The 17,372-nt window shown below is 45.4% G+C and overlaps 1 long non-coding RNA gene across 3 annotated transcripts in view; it reads left to right on the top strand.

The window, feature by feature from the left end:
* LOC132328830 (uncharacterized) overlaps positions 1 to 17,372 on the top strand; it is a 69,920-nt gene that overhangs the window by 30,569 nt on the left and 21,979 nt on the right. For 2 of the 3 annotated variants that reach the window (XR_009486875.1, XR_009486874.1), the window contains exon 2: positions 16,007 to 16,091. The exons of the other annotated variant lie outside the window; for it this stretch is intronic. This is a non-coding gene — a long non-coding RNA (uncharacterized LOC132328830). The remainder of the gene's footprint in view (positions 1 to 16,006; positions 16,092 to 17,372) is intronic. 3 annotated transcript variants of the gene reach the window in all.

The following is a 17,372-nucleotide window of genomic DNA, read 5'->3' as shown; positions in this document are numbered from 1 at the left end:
GGATTTTGTGAATTATCCCCAGATTTCAGTACCTCCCCTCCAGCTTCTGTTCTGTCTCTTACAATAAAGATTTGCTTGCCAATTTCTTTGAACAGGGGAAGCGAGCCAAGCCAGTCCTGGAAGGGGTTGATCTGTGTTTGTTGTGCTACGTTTTGGGAAGCCCTTTTTTGACATGTGCCAATGTACTTTGTCCCCCTTAAGTCTCTTTATCCTTGTGGGGGATCTCTGTCCTTTAGCTGATGGCTTGAGAAACCCTCTCAGAAAACCTGGGGCAGATCAGGGTGGAAGTGGGAAGGATGCTTTGTCAGCTCCTCACAGAGAAAGGACTGTGTAAAGCTGCAGCGTCCTGTAGCTACTGTGCAGTCGTGTTGTCTCTGAAGCAACAGGTATTGGTCATGGATGGCAAGAGGGGAGCACATTAGATGGATCCAATGAACTCATCTGGTATGGCAGGCTTTAAGCAGTTTGAAGCCTACAAGGGCATTTCCATTTCCAAACCACAAATTATTTCCAGAAACTGGGAAACAAGAGGAGGGAAACAAGAGGAAGGAAAGCTTGCACATGGCAAGCTCAACAGAGAAGAAAAATCCTTTGCAATGAAGTCATTGGACAGAAAGTAAACTGCCCACAAGCCCTATTACCAGAAGAGTTTGGATCAAGAGTCCAGTGAATAGGAGAATTATATGTAACATGCAGTATATGAACTGCCTGGACAATAAAGAAGTATTGTCCATGGACTGGTCTCAAAACTTCCACTGAAGCCTTTAATGCATGAGTCAGTCCCAGAGAAGATTGGTATACATTACCAGAGCTAGGTTAGAGGAAAGGTGGAACTTTTCACAGAAAATAGTTAACGCTTTGCTTAATCAGGCTTGCTAAACTTTGCTTAACTTGTGCAATGATTTCTGGCTCCTCCATACGGCCTTCACCTTTGAGTACTATTGATTAACTAATACCTAGTTTACCATATGATCTGAGTTCCTCTTAAACACCTTTCTCTTCTTTATTCAATGAAGTTTGTTATTTTAACCCTTTGACTGGGAATTTACTCACTCAGTAGGTGGCTGGTACCTCTTCTGAAAAGCTTTGTGTTAAGGAAGCAAGTGAGAGAGACTGAAGATCCTGTCAATGAAAGGCAGATCTTTTGAACTGTTTAGGCTCTGAACTCTTTGTGTTGTGGTAGGATCTAGTAGGAATTCTTCAGCTAGGAGAGGGGGGCCTGCTCTGAGACACAGGACAAGCACGAAATGAGGAGGCTGCTCCTGCTCTAAAGAACTGCAGCCAGCCTGAATAGAAAACACAAAGAATGGGAGGAAAACTAGAGGAACAAAGGAAAGAGATTACTTGGCCAAGATTGAACAGTAAATCAGTGGCAAAACTTCGAAGAGTTCCCTTGAGTCCTAATCTGGTGACCTTTCCAGTGGGGCAGGCTGCCTCTGGCTTTTCACTGAAGTGTGCAAAGCATTGGCTTTTGATTTGCAAATAGATTTAAGCATACAGCACCTTATGCCAAAAAACTTCAGCACAAAGTTAACATTGCCTAATGGAGTCTCGTATTGTTCCAGAATGCATAGAGGATTAATCCTCAGCACAATGTGAAAAATTAGTGCATATTTAAACTTCTGAAAAGTAGGAAATATTGGTACACTGTCAAAATAATCTTAACTCTTCCCTCTTTTTGAGAATTGCTGCTGTATTTCCTTGTACAGACCAAATCTAAGGGAAAATTCAAGAAACATGAAAGCATCCAGTACAGATTAATATTGTCTTTGTCAAATCCCATCATGAGAGATGGAACAGGCAGCAGAGGGTTCTCTTAAATTTCTCCATAGCCACTTCCCTTAAGTTCATAGACTTTAAAGTCAGGAGGACCTCCCTGGAACGTCTGACCTTATCTATAACAACTTTCAGACTCCTTTTAATTCCTCTGTATTGAGCCAAATGCACTGACATTGTCCACAACATCTTCAACAAAGGCAGGTCTTGAGTGCTGGAGTAGTTTCAGACAGAGAACCTATTGTCTGGGGGCCTTGGCTCGGGTCCTCCCCTGCACAGCCACCACAAGGTTGGCTGGCTAACCTTGGCATGCTCAGCCAAGATGATGCATTTTGGGGTATTGAGGCATGCTGCTTTGGGAGGGCTTAGAATAGTCCACCTAAAACAGGAAAGTGATGCTTGGTATTATCTATAGCAGAACTGGGATTCCTCTAATACCTGGATGAATTTAATCTAGTGGCCCTTTTCCTTTTGGGGTAAAAGTGGTCTAGCCATGACGCAAATAGGTTACAATTTAGAAAATGGTTTGGCTCTTCAGGCCTTATGGTCCCTCCCATCTATCAGTAAGGTGCTAACAGCTCAACTTCCAACATCAAGAGCAAATAAATACATTTATTTAGTCAGGATGCTTTCTCACAGAGGGAAAGGGCTAGTAGGGGTCTGCAGATCCAGCAGCATCCGCAGAGATGCTGTCGGTATGTGGCTGCAGGGGACCTGGTGCTGGTAGGGTGGCCAGTGCTCCCATCATGGCAATGGGGGACTGGGTGTGGGACCCCCAAATCACCCTTGGACCTTGCTGAAAGCACTGTAGCCCCATGTATGCTTCAGCTCCTCACTTAGCAGCACTTCTCCCTTTGCCTGTCTTATTCAGCTTACAAGCAATTTGGGCAGAGCCTGTGGCTCACTCCATATGCTCTGGGTGTTACATTTAAGTGTAAGATGTTCAAGTCTAGTATGTTGTATATATAAACCCTGTTTTTACTGAGCTGGGAGGAAGAAAAATCCTCTTTTCTCATCTGCAGCACACCACACTCTTGTTACCCTGTAAGTAAGAGCTGTGTAGGGAGAGCTCAGATTCTTGTGCCATTTAATCACATCTGATCTTACAGCCAAGTGAAATGTTTATGGGGGGCCATTTATTAGATGTCTTTTCCCTCTACGTGCTCAGGTGCTTTGAGGAACTTCCTGAATTTACCCCTGTGCAACTCTCAGTTGAATCATTCCTCCAGACAAGTTTCAGCCCCAGGTTAATGGCAACTTGAGTGCAAACATGATTCACTCTTTTGACTGGATGCTGAAAGTCTGGTATTCCCTTGCCTGGACAAGGGCAGCTGTTTTTATCTTTCTTAAAAAGAAAAAATAATGAGTAAGGGAGAGGAAATAATGTACAATGACTCGCAGTCAGGAGTTATTTGTGTAATGAACAATGTCTTTGCAACGCTTCCACAACACTGGGACTAAAATCCAGACGCCAAAGGGAAAGTGGCTGAAAGAGGATGCCCATACAGCCTACCCATCTGGAGTGGTCCCATCTGGTCCTCATCCCTCACACCTCAGTCATGACATGCTTTCATTTTCTCCACCCTGCAGTGATGCAACATCTCTATGTCATGGTGGGAACTGAGACACAGGCTAGATGAAATGTCTTGCCCCATGGCTAGTGGGAGGCAGACTCCAAGTCATTTATAATGTTTTCTTCACTTCCACTGGGCACATTTCCCCAGAGATTTTTTTTTTTTTTTCCCCCAGAGTGGAAGGAGTTTCCCTCATGTGCCCTGGTATCTCTAAGGGACATAGACACCCATTTTTTTTGGTCTCTATACTGCTGTTTCCTGGAGACTAAATATCTCTCCATGCCCTGTTCTTTACATTCATCCCTGAATACCTGTTACCAGTTACTGTCACAGCCAAAACACTGCACTGCTTGGACATTTGGTCTTATGCAATGTGGCATCCATGTTCTTATGAGAATTGGGCACTTCCCTGTTTTTCATTGTGGTCTCCACTGAGCAGGTAGCATGCGAAACAACCCCAGAAAATTTGGTGTCAGTGCCTCTCAGACATTTTCTTTTCCATGCAGTCCTACCTCCAGCGGGGTTGGCAGTTGACTGAGATCTCCACCACTCCTCCAGAAGGTTTTTACCAAATACATATTGTGTGTTCAGCAAAGAACTACTTTTCCCAGGAGTGTAAATGGGAGTTTTGCAAGCAAAGCATGTCAGATTCTGGAATCCTGATTATTACCCCAATGAGCTGCTGCCATCACAGAACCTGAACCTTCAAACCAACCTGAAAAAGACTTACCCTAACTGTTGCTTTGATCTCAGTCACTTTTGGTTGTGGGTGAGAAGGCACACGGATGCCTCCTGAGCAGCGGCCGGGAGATGGGATAGGTGTCTGGCACAGCGGAGGGCAGTAGAAAGGAACAGAACCACATTGCAGAGCCAAGGGGGCACAGTAATGGCCTTTTGACAGGGATGTGGTTTCCAGACTCTCTCTCTATTTCTGGCAGAAGATGTCAGGGCCAATGAATCCTGGAAGCTCTCAAGTGCAAGTCTGGATATGTTCTGTCTCAGTGTGCCAGCTCTGCTGAAGGAAAAATGACTGCCACACCACTGTCCCATCCCTCAGCAGCTATTTGGCAACCTCACCCCTACACAAACACAGCAGCTGGCTTGTCTGCTATCTGCTGACCCTTTTCTTTTCCTCAACCCCATGCCCTGAATGGATCAATTTTTAGAATTTACGAAGAGTCAGATGTACAGCTGAGAACTGAACATGGATGAAAAACTACTGGAAAAACAGGTGGGGGTTGCTGGAAAGCAGCATTATTTATTCCCCATGGCCAGCATCAGGTCAAGCAGCACCTCTCCTGGCTCCCTTGCAGTCCTTTGAGCCCCTGCTGAATTTGATGCTTGTTCAAGGTCACCTGGCCCCTTTTGGCTCCTGGCTCTGTGCCTCAGCCCCTTGATGGGTGTGTTCTGCAGCATGAGCAGCCAGGAAAGAAGGGGCAAACCACACAAACCTCACTCACTGACACAAGTATTTTTGTTCAGTTCAGACCCTCTTTCTTTCCTCCATCAACAACCTTGGATCCACCAGTTTCTTTGACAACGTCGTTGGCTCCAAGCAGTTACGGGGGCTGGGCAAAGTCAGAATTTTATTTTGGTGCATCTCTCACCTTGAAAAGTGTTACAAAAACATGAAGTCACTGCTAGAAAGGGTTGGAAATTTTATTTCACTTTTTTTTTTCCTGTCACAAAAGACAAATATATTCAAACTGCAATTGTTTGTGGTAAATGGGATAGTTTTAACAAGTTTTTCAGCTTACAAAACTATTACAAGTCTTCTAAACCAATTTTTTTCTTTTTTTTTTTTTAATGATTAGAAATTAAAAGGTTTTCTACATTGAAATAACATTTCATTTTTAAATTTAATTTATAGTAGAAAAAAGACATTAAATAGCAAGGAAAAGTCCAAATCCAATATTTTAAAATTATTTTTATCTGTACCAATTTTTGTTTTGCCTAGCTTTGTTTTTGTTGTTTGTTTGGTTTGTTTTTTGGTTTTGTTTGTTTGTTTGGTTTTTTGTTTGTTTGTTTGTTTAAATTTCCTCATGGTTTGTGAGCAGTTCTGAGATTTCCTTCCAGTTTTCTTTCTGATGTGGAGAGGAACATCAACTGAAGTTTTGAAAACTTTTTTAAGTAAGGGAAAGTCTTCCCTGCCAAGCTCTAGCTACAGCTTGGATATGTCTGAAAACACTGACTGTCAAAAGCTGTGATCTGATTTTACCAGGAAGGGTTTTCTTATGTTGTCACACCCCTGTGTAGCCTCCGAAGAGTGAGTAACAGGGAGCTATTCCTGACAGTTTGCACCTGCGTGAGCTCTTAAACTTTTCTAAAATAGAGTATATCATGTTTTGGAGATGGAGATGTGTTAAGATGCTTGGAGACAGCCAGAAGGATTTGTAAACAGAATTATGTGAGACAGGAGTCAATGAATAAGAATAATGACATGTAGGAAAGGATTGGGAAATAAGTTAGGGATGACTCAGTGTGAAGGTACACAGTACACAGCAAACAATCACCCATCACTGACAGAAAATGCATGGGAGAGCTTTGAAGCAGAAGATTATCTCCAGTAGAGACTCCAGCTTGTAGAGGTTTGCAGCTCAGGGACTCCTTGAGCAAAGAGGTTCATCTCTTTGTTTATAGGCATGGCTAAAGTATCTTGAAACACAGTGTGAACACTGATAAAAACCTAATAATTGTGACTTTTTGAAAGTCGAGTGGAACTGCTCAATGGAGCCAATGGAAAAGATCCTGTGGCACTTTATTTGTAAGAGCATCTTTCTTTTCCCCACATTTCATTTATCCCTGGTTTGATTTCTAGAACAATCATGCCAGTCCTGTGTTTTTGACTTTTGCTTTTGTCTGAAAAATATTCTTTTTGTATAGTAAGCCTTCGCCCTTTCTTCCAATGAAGTTTCAATTAAAAAAAATAAAAAGTCAAACTGCAATTTAAATCTTTTATTCCACCCCACTTTTAGCCTTATCTCTCTCCCTAGCAGAGTAGTTAATTGGAGAGATGAAGCACTGGGGTGGCTTTGACCCTGAAGAACATCATCTACTCTTTCTTCTCCTGCACATAAATCTCAGTGGTGCACCTTGGCCTTTGCAGCACGATAAGACTGAGTGACCAGCACACACTCAGCAGAGCAGATGAGGAGGGTGTAAGTACAGATAGTTTCCAAATGACCCCAGAGAAGTGCACAAATTATGTTGCTAACAACCATACTCTACATGGCAGGGATCCAGGGCCCTGCAATTAGATGTGAATATTACAGTTGGCTTCAAAACACTGTAGAAATAAGAAATTGCTGTCTTTTGGGGAATTAGAGCATCTTTTTATTGGATGTGGGGAGAGCAGATTGGTGGCAGGCTCGTTGCATGTTTTTATACTCCGGGCAGTTTGCCTGCTCAAGAGGAAGCTATTTATTGATCTCTGACTGTGAGGGTTAATAAATCTCTGTTCAGACTAGTTCAAACTCTGGCCAGGTCAGTCTGAGGCAGATGATAACTGCTTCTTAACCAGAGGCACTCTCTGAAGCTGCTCTGCTCTGGTCTGCACTAAGAAACCAGGGGATTCTTGATCTTCCCTCAAGCCTCTAGCATTCAGGTAGTTTGGATTTAATTCACATGGAGTCCTTTTTTTTACTGCATGGCATTGAGGCCAACAGCATTTTTTCCCATCCCTTCACATATTCTGTTACGCATCTGTGCCACCTTCAATGGGGGCTTGGCAGACAGGCTGGTTTCATTACCCCGTCTCCTCCCCTCGCCTCCTGAAGGACATCTTCATTAGGAATCGCTGTGGGTGGAAATCAGCTTGTGCTCCACACAATATGTGCAAGCCCCCTGGAAGGATTTTATGAGAGGTCACACGCTGGAGCCTGCCTGTCACTGCCCACCCGGGGGTGGCCACCCCAGCCCGCCGCCTCCCCGGGACTTGCCCTTTGATTCCTCACCCTGAGCGCCAGTGCCTCCCCTTCAATAGACCTAATTTCCAATTGTCTCCATGCGCTATGGAGCTCTCTCTATCACACCCTGAACAAATATGCCTTTTTTTTTTTTTTTCCCTTTTTTATTTGTTCTTCTGAGCTCTCTGCTGAATAATCGGTTCTTTCCCCCACTTCCATGTTTCTGCTCTAATCAAGGACAGATTCTTGTGAAAATAGATTGGTTTCCCACCCCCCAATGTGTGCATGTCCTTTTTTTTTAATAATTTCCTAGAACTGGTAGATTTGGCTGGCCCTCGGGTCTCTTCTGCTGTAGCAGGGTTAAAGGGAGAGCTGGGTGGCCTGTTTGCTTTCAACTTTAACTCTTTCATCATTTTCAGGGAAAACCCTTTCCCCTACCCCTCTTCCTTAAGAGGGTCAATCTCACGTGGTGTGGGACCCCCCACTGAAACCTTGTCAGCAGCTTTGGGCTCAAGTAATGGCTCCTACCAGCTGCCTTGAGCAGCCCTGAACTATGGGTTGATCCTGAGAGGTGCTGGATGTCTGTTGGATGCTTAGTGCCCTTGGCTCTCACTGGAAATGCCAGGACTCAAGACAGGGACCCTTTTCTCCAGGGCTGTAAGCACACCCTGAAGTGTGGAAGCTCTTGATGTTTAGTTTCATAATCGAGGATATTGCATTCCCTGGACTTCTCCATTTCCCTGGCCTCCCACTGGGTGTGGAAAGCACCAATTCTCACCTTCCCTCATGGGTGCTGGATGCCTGGCAGTGGAACAGCAGGGCCAGATGCAGTCTCACATCTAGAGGAAGGTGAACCTCGCATCCAGAGGAAGGTGAACCTCTGCAAAACCTGAGGAGGGCACTAGAGAAATGCAGAAATGTCAAGACAGGGACTCAGCCAGCCGGTGCATGTGGCTGCCATCTGCAGAGCCCACCACCTCTTCTGCTAGGCTTTTCCTGGGAGGGTGAGGTGAACAGCTTGGGGGGGAAAGGGTTCTCAGACAATTTTTTATGTTGTGGAGCAGCTAAGGTCTTATCAACACTTTCCTCCCTGTCTGATCTGTGATTACTGAGCCTTCACGTGTGCACACTGGCTGTGTGTGAGTATAAAAATATATGGCTGTATAATTAGAACCAGCCAAGAATATTTGGCTGAAATGGTGGTGAAGGGGAGGGGGGGAAAATCAGGGGGTGTCCAAATACACCGATTCATTGGAGCCAGAACGCTTCATGGGAAGTGTCAGGTTTGATGAATTTCCCATTCAAAAAAAAAAAAGAAAAAAAGAAAAAAAAGAAGTTTTGACATATTTTAAACATTCCAATGCAGCATTTTTAAACCATCACCTCCCAGTCTCATTTTTTTTTCCTACTTGCAGAGGTTTTTGAGATCATTCTGAATCAGGCAGAATATGGATTTAAAGTGTGGCCAATGTCCTAAACACTAGGTAAAGAGCATCAGTCAGTCACTTTCTCTCCTTTTCACCAAGGAAAGCTTCCTTTTAAAACTGATTGGAGCTGAAATGGTCCACAGGGATATGTCAGCTTTAGCCAAATAGTATATCTGACTAGATGAGGAGATAGCCACCTCTAATTGGAATGTCTTCATTGTGTAATTTAGTGACTCTTCCCCCCTCCAAGATGCACCGACCATCCTACCCTATCGCAGATTTTTGACTGAGTCCCTTAACTGCGCTGGTTTTTCCTTCCTCTCCTCATTTGTCCATACCTTCCCATCTTCCCAGAAGGGCTCCCTGCTCCCTCACTAGTGCAGCAGAACCTCAGCCTTGCCACAGCAACAGGAGCTCAGGGTGATGGCAGCACTGGCAAAGGCAGAGAGTACCATTCATCAAGACAGTGTGTGAAACCCACACAGTTCAGAGAGACTCTGAGGAACTGGGACCCACCTATTGAGGATCTGAGCCATTATGAGAACCACATCCACCAGGGGAGCTGGCCTGAGGGCCACGTGGCCCTTTTTGGTACTTTTGCCCAAACTATTACTCATGCTCACCTAGGCAGAAAGTCCTTGCACTGAAGCCCAGATCCTCAAAGGTTTGGTTTGATCAGAGAATCCAATACCTAAATACCTTTGAGGATTGCAGCTTCAGTCACTACATTGACCACCAGTTTTAAATCCACTCTGGAGAACTTATAAATGCTTCTTTATAAGCCTTTCAAGCTGTACTCTGACCCGGACTGGCTTTGTCCTGGCGACACTGAGCACCTCAGCTCACATCCTTGCTCTCCCTTCCCCGTGCAGCAATTTCCCTGGGGTCTTGGCCACAGCTCTTCCCTTCCTCCAAACCCTTGAGCAAAGCAGTCACCTGAGCCACTGTTTCAGTAGGTCACTGTGGGGTGGGCTAAGCAGAGGTTGACAGATGAACAAAAAGGTAATGTAAATTTGCATGTCTGTTCACATCCAAATAATACATAGACAGCCCCATATGTTTATACATATTGAAATATTCATGTTATTCTCATGCTGGTGTTCCAATGCTTTGAACTAGTTCAGAGTCAGGCTGAAAAGCTGGGGACAAAGGATCCATTCCCAGTGTTCTTTCCACAGTTCTCTTCTGAGTGACACCACCATGGATGACAGCAGCTTGTCACTGTCCCAACACCTGCATTTGGGAGCAGTGGGAGGGACACTCAACATCTCTGTTTCCTTCCTTGGGACACTGGAAAAGAATTTCTCCTGTGGGTCACATAGGAACTGCCATTTGCAAGGTTTTCTGCACTTTCCTTGCCACCATCAGGTAGAAGCTCTAGAACTCCAGATTTAATTCAGCTTGAATATCTATTATTGTCCTTTTTTTGTTTTCTGTGCCATCCATGTCACCTTCAAAAGATGTTTATCTCTCCATGTTCTTTTGCATTAGGTACAAAGGGCAATCTTATTAGATACGGTGATAAATAGCAGCAAAAAAAAATGCAAGCAAGAAATGATGAACTGTTAAAAGGGAATTGCACTGTAAAGTATTCAAATGTTAATAGAGTACTCATAAGTGTTGACAACACTTCACAGTCCTGGGGTATTTGAGATCAAAGTTTGAATTTATCCATTTTATATTGTGGCAAACTCAAATCCAAACCCCGAGAGAGCTCAGAGGATTGATCTGGTACCATCTGAACTGAGAGCAAGCCAAAGTGCTGCCATACTGGGAAGCATGGGAGAACCTGACTGAACCCAGCAGGGCAGAGCTTGTCCCACTGATGTGCAGCCAGTGCTGATGCTCCCAGGGGAGCGTGGCCACCAAACCTCTGCTGGTCCCACAGCCCAAATAAGCTCAGCATTGCAATGCCAGCTAATTGTGCCTCCTTACAGGAGCTGGACTCAATGATCCATGTGTATCCCTTTCCCACTCAGAATATTCTGTGTTTCTGTGATACATCCCCCAAAACACCACCAGTCTCTGACCTACTTTTGTCTCCAACAAAACCTTTTCTATTCTTATTTTTCCTGCTCTTTGCCCTGGTTTTCAGCTTGCTTTCCATGCCATGCCTCTGCATGTACCTTCAAGGCTTATACAGCTTTTATTGACTTTTTCTAAAATATGGGTTTGGGCTGCAACCCACCCATTACACATTCAAAGGGTTCTTGATTGACAAGTCTTTCCAAATCAGCTGCACACTATTCTTTTATTTTCTTCTCCAGAGATCTGCCTGGACCCAGCTGTGCTGTGCCAATGCTCAGGCCTGCCTGCTCCCCGCAGACATTTAAGGGAGCTTTAAGGCTTCCCTGCATTGATTTTTATGTCCCACAAGCTGCATGAAGCAGAGGGCTGGCCAAGCATTGCACCTTACAGTGGGGATGCAGGGGCTGCCCTGGAGCTCTCCAATGAGATCCGTGGTGGGGCTGTCTGTGCCAGGGGTGTGCCCTGCTGCTGGCACGCACACAGCCCTGCTGTTGGCATGCATGCCACCACACCAAAGCAAACACTGCAGCCAGCTCTGTCTCCAGAGCAGGAGAGCATCCCCTGAGCCAGCAGAGGCAGCAGCTCACATCTGTTCAGGCGGCCACACGAGCTGCACAGCCTGAACACTGCTGCTTCTCATTTATTCACCTGCCTTTTTTTTCTTTTTCCCCCTCCACCCTCTTGCAGACGGATTTCCCTCAGACAGGACCTCCCGGTGGCTGTCTCTGCGTGTGTTGTTCTCTCTGCTGAGTTCTAGGCCCTGCATAGGGGTGGGCTGGGGGCTGAGTTTGCCCGAAGGGCATTGCTTTGTACCTACCAGATGTGCTGAATTTCTCACTCCGGCTCCCTCTGAGCAGCCCCCTGCTTCCTATTGACCTTGCTGTAATTTAGATTCTCAGCCTTTTGCCAGTCCCTGCAGCTGATTTATTCTCCTGGTGTTTAATGTTGGATTTGCCTCTTCGGAGAAAGGTTATAACCACCTTGGAAATACTTGAAGAGCCGACCTTCTCTCTTTTTTGTTATTTTTTTTCCTAGCTCCTTGAGAGCGAGCTCCTGTTACGGTATGTGGTAGCCTGCAGTTTCCCCGCTAGCAAATTCTCTGCTGGTCAGGTCTCTATGTGAGCATTTGCGTTCTATCATTAAGCCTTTAGAGATCTTGCCAGCCACTGGTTTGGCATCCAGTCATTCTCAGCAGGACTGGTTGCCTGTATCCTGTCTTTAGCTAATGCTCTGTCAACCACAGGGGAAACTCAGCCAACAAGATCTCTATCAGCCTTTCAAGGACCAACCGTTCTGCCATGTGGACTGAAGTCGTATGCTCTGGCCTGATCTATTTATTAAAGGGCTCTGCCAATCAGCAGACCTTGTCAAAAATAATGTTTCCCCTTATCCTCTCCCTCCTTCCTGGAAAATGTTGATGCGAGTGACAAAATGTTTGTTTTCATTGACTTATTCCATGGAAATTTACAGGTTCTGTTGGAAAATTAAAGATACTTTTTCAGCTGCTGAAAACCTTTCATTTTAAGGCTTTTCAGATTTCCAATAAAAGAAAAATAATTGAAAATTTTCAAGGAAAGGCACTAATCACTTGTTAACATTCCAGCAAAACTGCTCTTTGCTTAGGCTGACTAGTGATTGAAGGGTTTTCCTATCACAGAGGTGCTCCTGCGGGATGGTGCTGAGGCTTGCCGTGGCACACATTGCCACCTGCTCTTCTGGGCAGTGTTGGCTCCCTCTTACCACCCCCGTTATTGTCCTGCATTGCTGGTTGACTTGACACATGCAAAAATGGTCTTTTTTCTTGATGGAGTCTGCTGGCGATTGATCATCTAGATGGCTTTCAAGTATTGTTTCAGAAGGAGCGGGTTTTGTTAGGAAGACAGGTGTAATTGTGTCTTCTTTGTGTGGCAAAAATCTTGGTCTTGTTACTGTTTCTTTCTTCCTGTGTGGACTAGGTGTAGTCATATAAGCTACAACCAGAGTCTTCCTCATTCCTTTGTGTTTGAGAGACGATGTCTGAATGGAGGGGGACCTCCCCTAGACACTTCAGACCCAAGACAGGGGTTTCACTTCACTTATTCTTTAGATGTGTAGAAATCTGTGACAAAACCAAACAATTCACACAGGTATCTTGCATTTTGATGACCACATCATCCTCTCTTGCTCATCTGAACACATCTGGTCCTGCCTTTCCCTCCCATGAGATATTTACCTGCTGTTAACCTTCCAGACCTAAACACACGTGTGGGATCACGTCTTTGTTTCTATCCAGGCCATGGGCTTCCTACTTTATGGACAAGAGAGTGAGGCATTGCATGACATCCAGCTCATTAGGCTCTGCATTGCTGTACAGGCAGGAGGGAAGGTGGAGAGTGTTAGTGAGATATGCTCACAAAGCCACTGTGATCACCGGAATCCAGTTTTAAAGTACTCTGAGCAAAAGCTGCATTAGCTGAGCTCTGAGAATGGCTGTGTCTTCATGTGTGTGTGCATGCACATGTGTGTCTCAGCCAGATGTTCTCAAGCTCAGCCTCCCTGAGCTTGGCAGAGAGCTCTTTCCAGAAACTTGGACTTGTGACTTCAAAGCCCAGTGGATTCCTCTGAGCTGGCCTCCAGTTTGTCTGGCACATACTGGCTGGCCATTTAACCACAGCTGGATTGGTAGGATTGGAAACCAAAGAGCCTTGCCCATCCTTGTTGGCTGGAGGAGATGCATCTCTCCCTCTTGCCTGCCCAGCTCTGGAGGTGCTGTCACCCTGACACCTCAGCTCTCTCACGTAAAAAATCTCCTAACAGCTGGTAGGGCAAACACAGGAAGAGCAGGTTTTCCTTTGGAGAATGCAGCTCTGTCACAGAATAAAACACAAAATATCTTGAAATATTTTTAATATGAAAAGTGCTATTTTAAAAATCTTGAAACAACTTTTTACAAAGTGCTGTAATAGGTTATATGAAATATAAAGTAAGAGAATTTAGTCGTATTCATGTTTTATCCTGGCTTTGAAGAGAAAACCCTTCTCATCTTGAATGAGTCCAAATTACAGTACCCCACTTCTTTTGTGAAACAAAATACTGGTTCACAGTGAAACTTAATGGGAAGACTTTTCTTTAGGATCAGACCCTATTTATGCTGCACAACTGAATCATTCAGCTGGAGTTCTCTCACAAATGCCTCAGTCCCTTGCCTGGAAAACAGGAAAAGCCCCATGTAGCTAATGTGACCGATCATAAAACATGCACATTGAGTCAAGCATGATAGCAATGAGGAAAAAGAACGACCCTGTGGGTAGGGCAGTGGTCTCAGGACATGAGATCCGGGTTCCCTGTTCCCTGCAAGCGGTCCCTGTGGCCGTGGCCCCATCACCTGAGATCATCCTTGTTAGATAGCAGTTATGGCTTTGGCAGTGGCTCTCAGGGTGCCATTAGGACCGATCCAGTGCACCATGTGCGCAAAGCCCCAGCCCGATGACGAAGGTGGCCCGAGGAGAAGAAGGTGATTTGGTGCTGGGTATCAGCTCCTTGATTATAAGGAAACATGCAAACGTTTTTCCTCTTGGCTTCTATTGCATTGTATTTTCCTCTTAGCTCCTTGAGGGGAGCCAGAAAAACGCCACAGTTAGAAGTCTGCTGGAAGCTCACCAGTTGAGGGGCTGGTGGCACACAAGACCTGACAGACTTGGGAGTGAATAGGAGTAAACCCAGCAAGGGTTAGGTGAGGCCAGCGAGCTTTATTTTTGAAGCGGCACAGAGAGAGAGAGGGAAGAAAGGAAGGAGGAAACAGCTGTAAGGACATTTTTGTTGCTGACTGGTCCAAAGGAATGTGTATAAACAGCTTTAGATGTATTTTCCTGAGCATGCTAAGTGTATTTACTCCCTGCTCTAATTGGTCCTGCCTGAAGTTAGCCAGGACTAAGAGTTCCCATGGGAAGTACGCCTCACTGACTCAAACGGTCTGCAGACTGACTGGTGTTCACAGTGCAACCTGTGTTTGTGATGGCTCCCCAGCTGTCCTTTCTCACAGCCTCCTGCTGCAGTGCCCAGGGCCAGCGCAGCCTTGGCCCTGCCCAGGGGTGCCCAGGCCAGGTGGCTTTGCTGCAGGGCAGCAGCAGGGCCTGGCTGGCACCAGTGTGGACCTGGCAGCACAGGAATAAAGGGCTGTGTCTCCCTCCCGGGAGGGTTGGTCCACACGGCTAAGGCAGAGGATGCTTGAATTTATTTCATGAACCAGCCGTAGCTCAATTCTTCACTCAATCCAAGCAAGTTGCAGGTGAAGGCTCCATGAGCAGGAACGTTTCCCTGGTGTGTGCATTGCCATGTAGGCATCAACAACCAAAGGCATTTTTGCACGTGCAAATGCCCCTGGATGCACACAAAGTGTTTGTTCCCAGCAAAACCCAGACGGACACTTTTTCTGATGAAATTGCAAGCAGTCAGCAAAAAAGGGGGGAAGCATAAACCAGTTTCTCGTTGCAAAATGTCGTTTTGATGGAACTGACATTTTTAGCAAAGCCAGTATAAATTTCAATGTTTTGTTTTGTTTGTTTTAAAAAAACAAACACAGAAAATGTCCAAATATGTAATATTGACATTTTCAGAACCAAATGTTTTCCTATTCCATCCTAGCACAGTTCTTAAAATTTGAGTTAACTTTTTCTTAAAAATACTACAAAGACACCAAAGGAAAAAGAAGGCTTAAGTTCTTCTGAAGTATGTGGGCTTTCCACAAATATTATCTTTTCATTCTGACTCAACACTTGAGCCCATCCATCAAAGTGAAAATGAGATGCTCTCTTTTGGGAAATGCATGTTTTACTCCACTATCTAAGCCAGTTAGTTGTGAAAATGTTTCCAAAGAGCCCTGCCCACGACTGGTGATCTTTTGGGCTGCTGGCATCCTCCAGCCAGCAGACACCTGTAAAATGCATCCTTGGCAGGGTACCAGCACAACTGCCCTTCCCATGCAGGGAGTGTCGAGGCAGAAGCAGGTTACAGCCTGGGCTATCACCTTGTCCAAAAGAAAGATAAACCAAAAATTTCATCTGCCTGCTGGATTTCTAAAAATGGCTTTCCCTGAAGGTGCTTGAGGGCAAGAGATGTTGAGGAAGGGAAAAGTATGATGTGAGAGCTGCCACTGCCCTGCTGGTTGCCAAGCTGTGGAGCCAGCAGAAGTTGTTGACAGGAAGGGAAGCACTGGTGTGGTTCTGACAGTTTTAAAGCACTGTGTAAACACTGGTGATAAGGATTGATTATGACTGCAATTCTCCTTCATCCGTTATATTGCTTTGGATCTCCACAGAGAACCCAGAGTGAGTGAAGAACTGAGCAGTGGGTTTGAGTTTGGTGACCTTGGATGCTGAGTTGGGCTCGGGATCTCCAGCAAGGTTTGTTTCATAAACATGCTGAATCTCTGGTTTCCCTTCTCTTTCACTTCCACCTTTCCTTTATAGCTCTCTTTCCTTCCATGTTTCCCCGATCCCACCAGCCTCTGATGGGTTGGACACAACTCTCAGGACCTGGCAGCAGAACCTCCCCATGAGCCCAGGAGGTGATGCCAGTCACACCTGTCATTCAGAAGATATTGCCCACAAATTTGCTAGAACTGCTGAAGGAAACCAGTAGCCGAGGAGAGATGGAAAAAAAAATCAGCCCCCAGAAAAGACCAGATTGCTCCCAGGAGGAAAGCTGATCTTCAGGGGGTGCAGCGTGTAAAGCACCAGCCACATGCAGTGTCATGCATGATACGCATGCCAACTCTCCAGGAGTTTTCCAAAAGCATTTCCAGTCTCCAGGAGGTTTGCCAGTTTTTATCTCATATAGAAGTTGATGCTCTGAGCCCCAAAGACCTCCTGTTCAGTCCCTCAGGACATGGGCTTGCTGCCCATGGCCCAAAAATTCTCAGATTTTACAGCTGGCTGGAGGGGTTGTGAAAACCTGGAATAAGTCCAGTGTGCTTTTGATTTCTTTTTCCTTGAGCTGGCTCTTTCCATGGCTCTTCCTTTATCTTGCTATGCATCCCATGTCATCTCTCTCCCCCTTCTCCTGTGGCCCCACACCAAAACCAACTCCACCCTTCCCTGAGTGTCCCAGTTAGGAAGCAAAGAGGTAACTACGTGCCAGCTAGTACCTTCTTATCTAGTCACAGTATGTTCCCCTAAGGGAATTTTTGGCCTGGGATTGTGTGTGTGTGTGTATATGTGTGTGTTTTATATGCTTTATTTTTATCACAGAAAGGATAGACAGTACATTATGTCTTCAGTCCAGGAGGTTACACACTAGATAAGAGACAGACAGATATACTACAACTGCTCCAGCCTGTGGAGTTGTGTTCCTGAGATAGCACTGGCAATGTAACAGGTAAACTGTTTCCAACCCCCCACATTTGGGCAGTGGATTTTGTGTCAACAAATCCAGATCCAAGCAGAGATTTCAATGTTGATGTTCCTGCAGACAGAGAATAAAGTCCACAGTGCTTCCTCCATTTCTGCCAGAATTGAACCTTCTCATAGGCATCAGTCTCTCATCACCCCCATCCTATCCACTCCTCCTCTGGCTTCGTTCTCACCCTCTCTGTCCATCTCCAGTCTGGGTGTGATCCCCTTGGGGGTCCTGGGGATCCCCTTGGGCTCCTCCAAGAATGCATCCAGATTCAAAAGGAAGTGGAG

This window comes from Haemorhous mexicanus, chromosome 6, assembly GCF_027477595.1.
Source record: "Haemorhous mexicanus isolate bHaeMex1 chromosome 6, bHaeMex1.pri, whole genome shotgun sequence".
NCBI classification, from domain to species: domain Eukaryota; kingdom Metazoa; phylum Chordata; class Aves; order Passeriformes; family Fringillidae; genus Haemorhous; species Haemorhous mexicanus.
The sequence above is the reverse complement of the archived record's forward strand: the minus strand, read 5'-3'. Positions and strand labels throughout refer to the sequence as shown.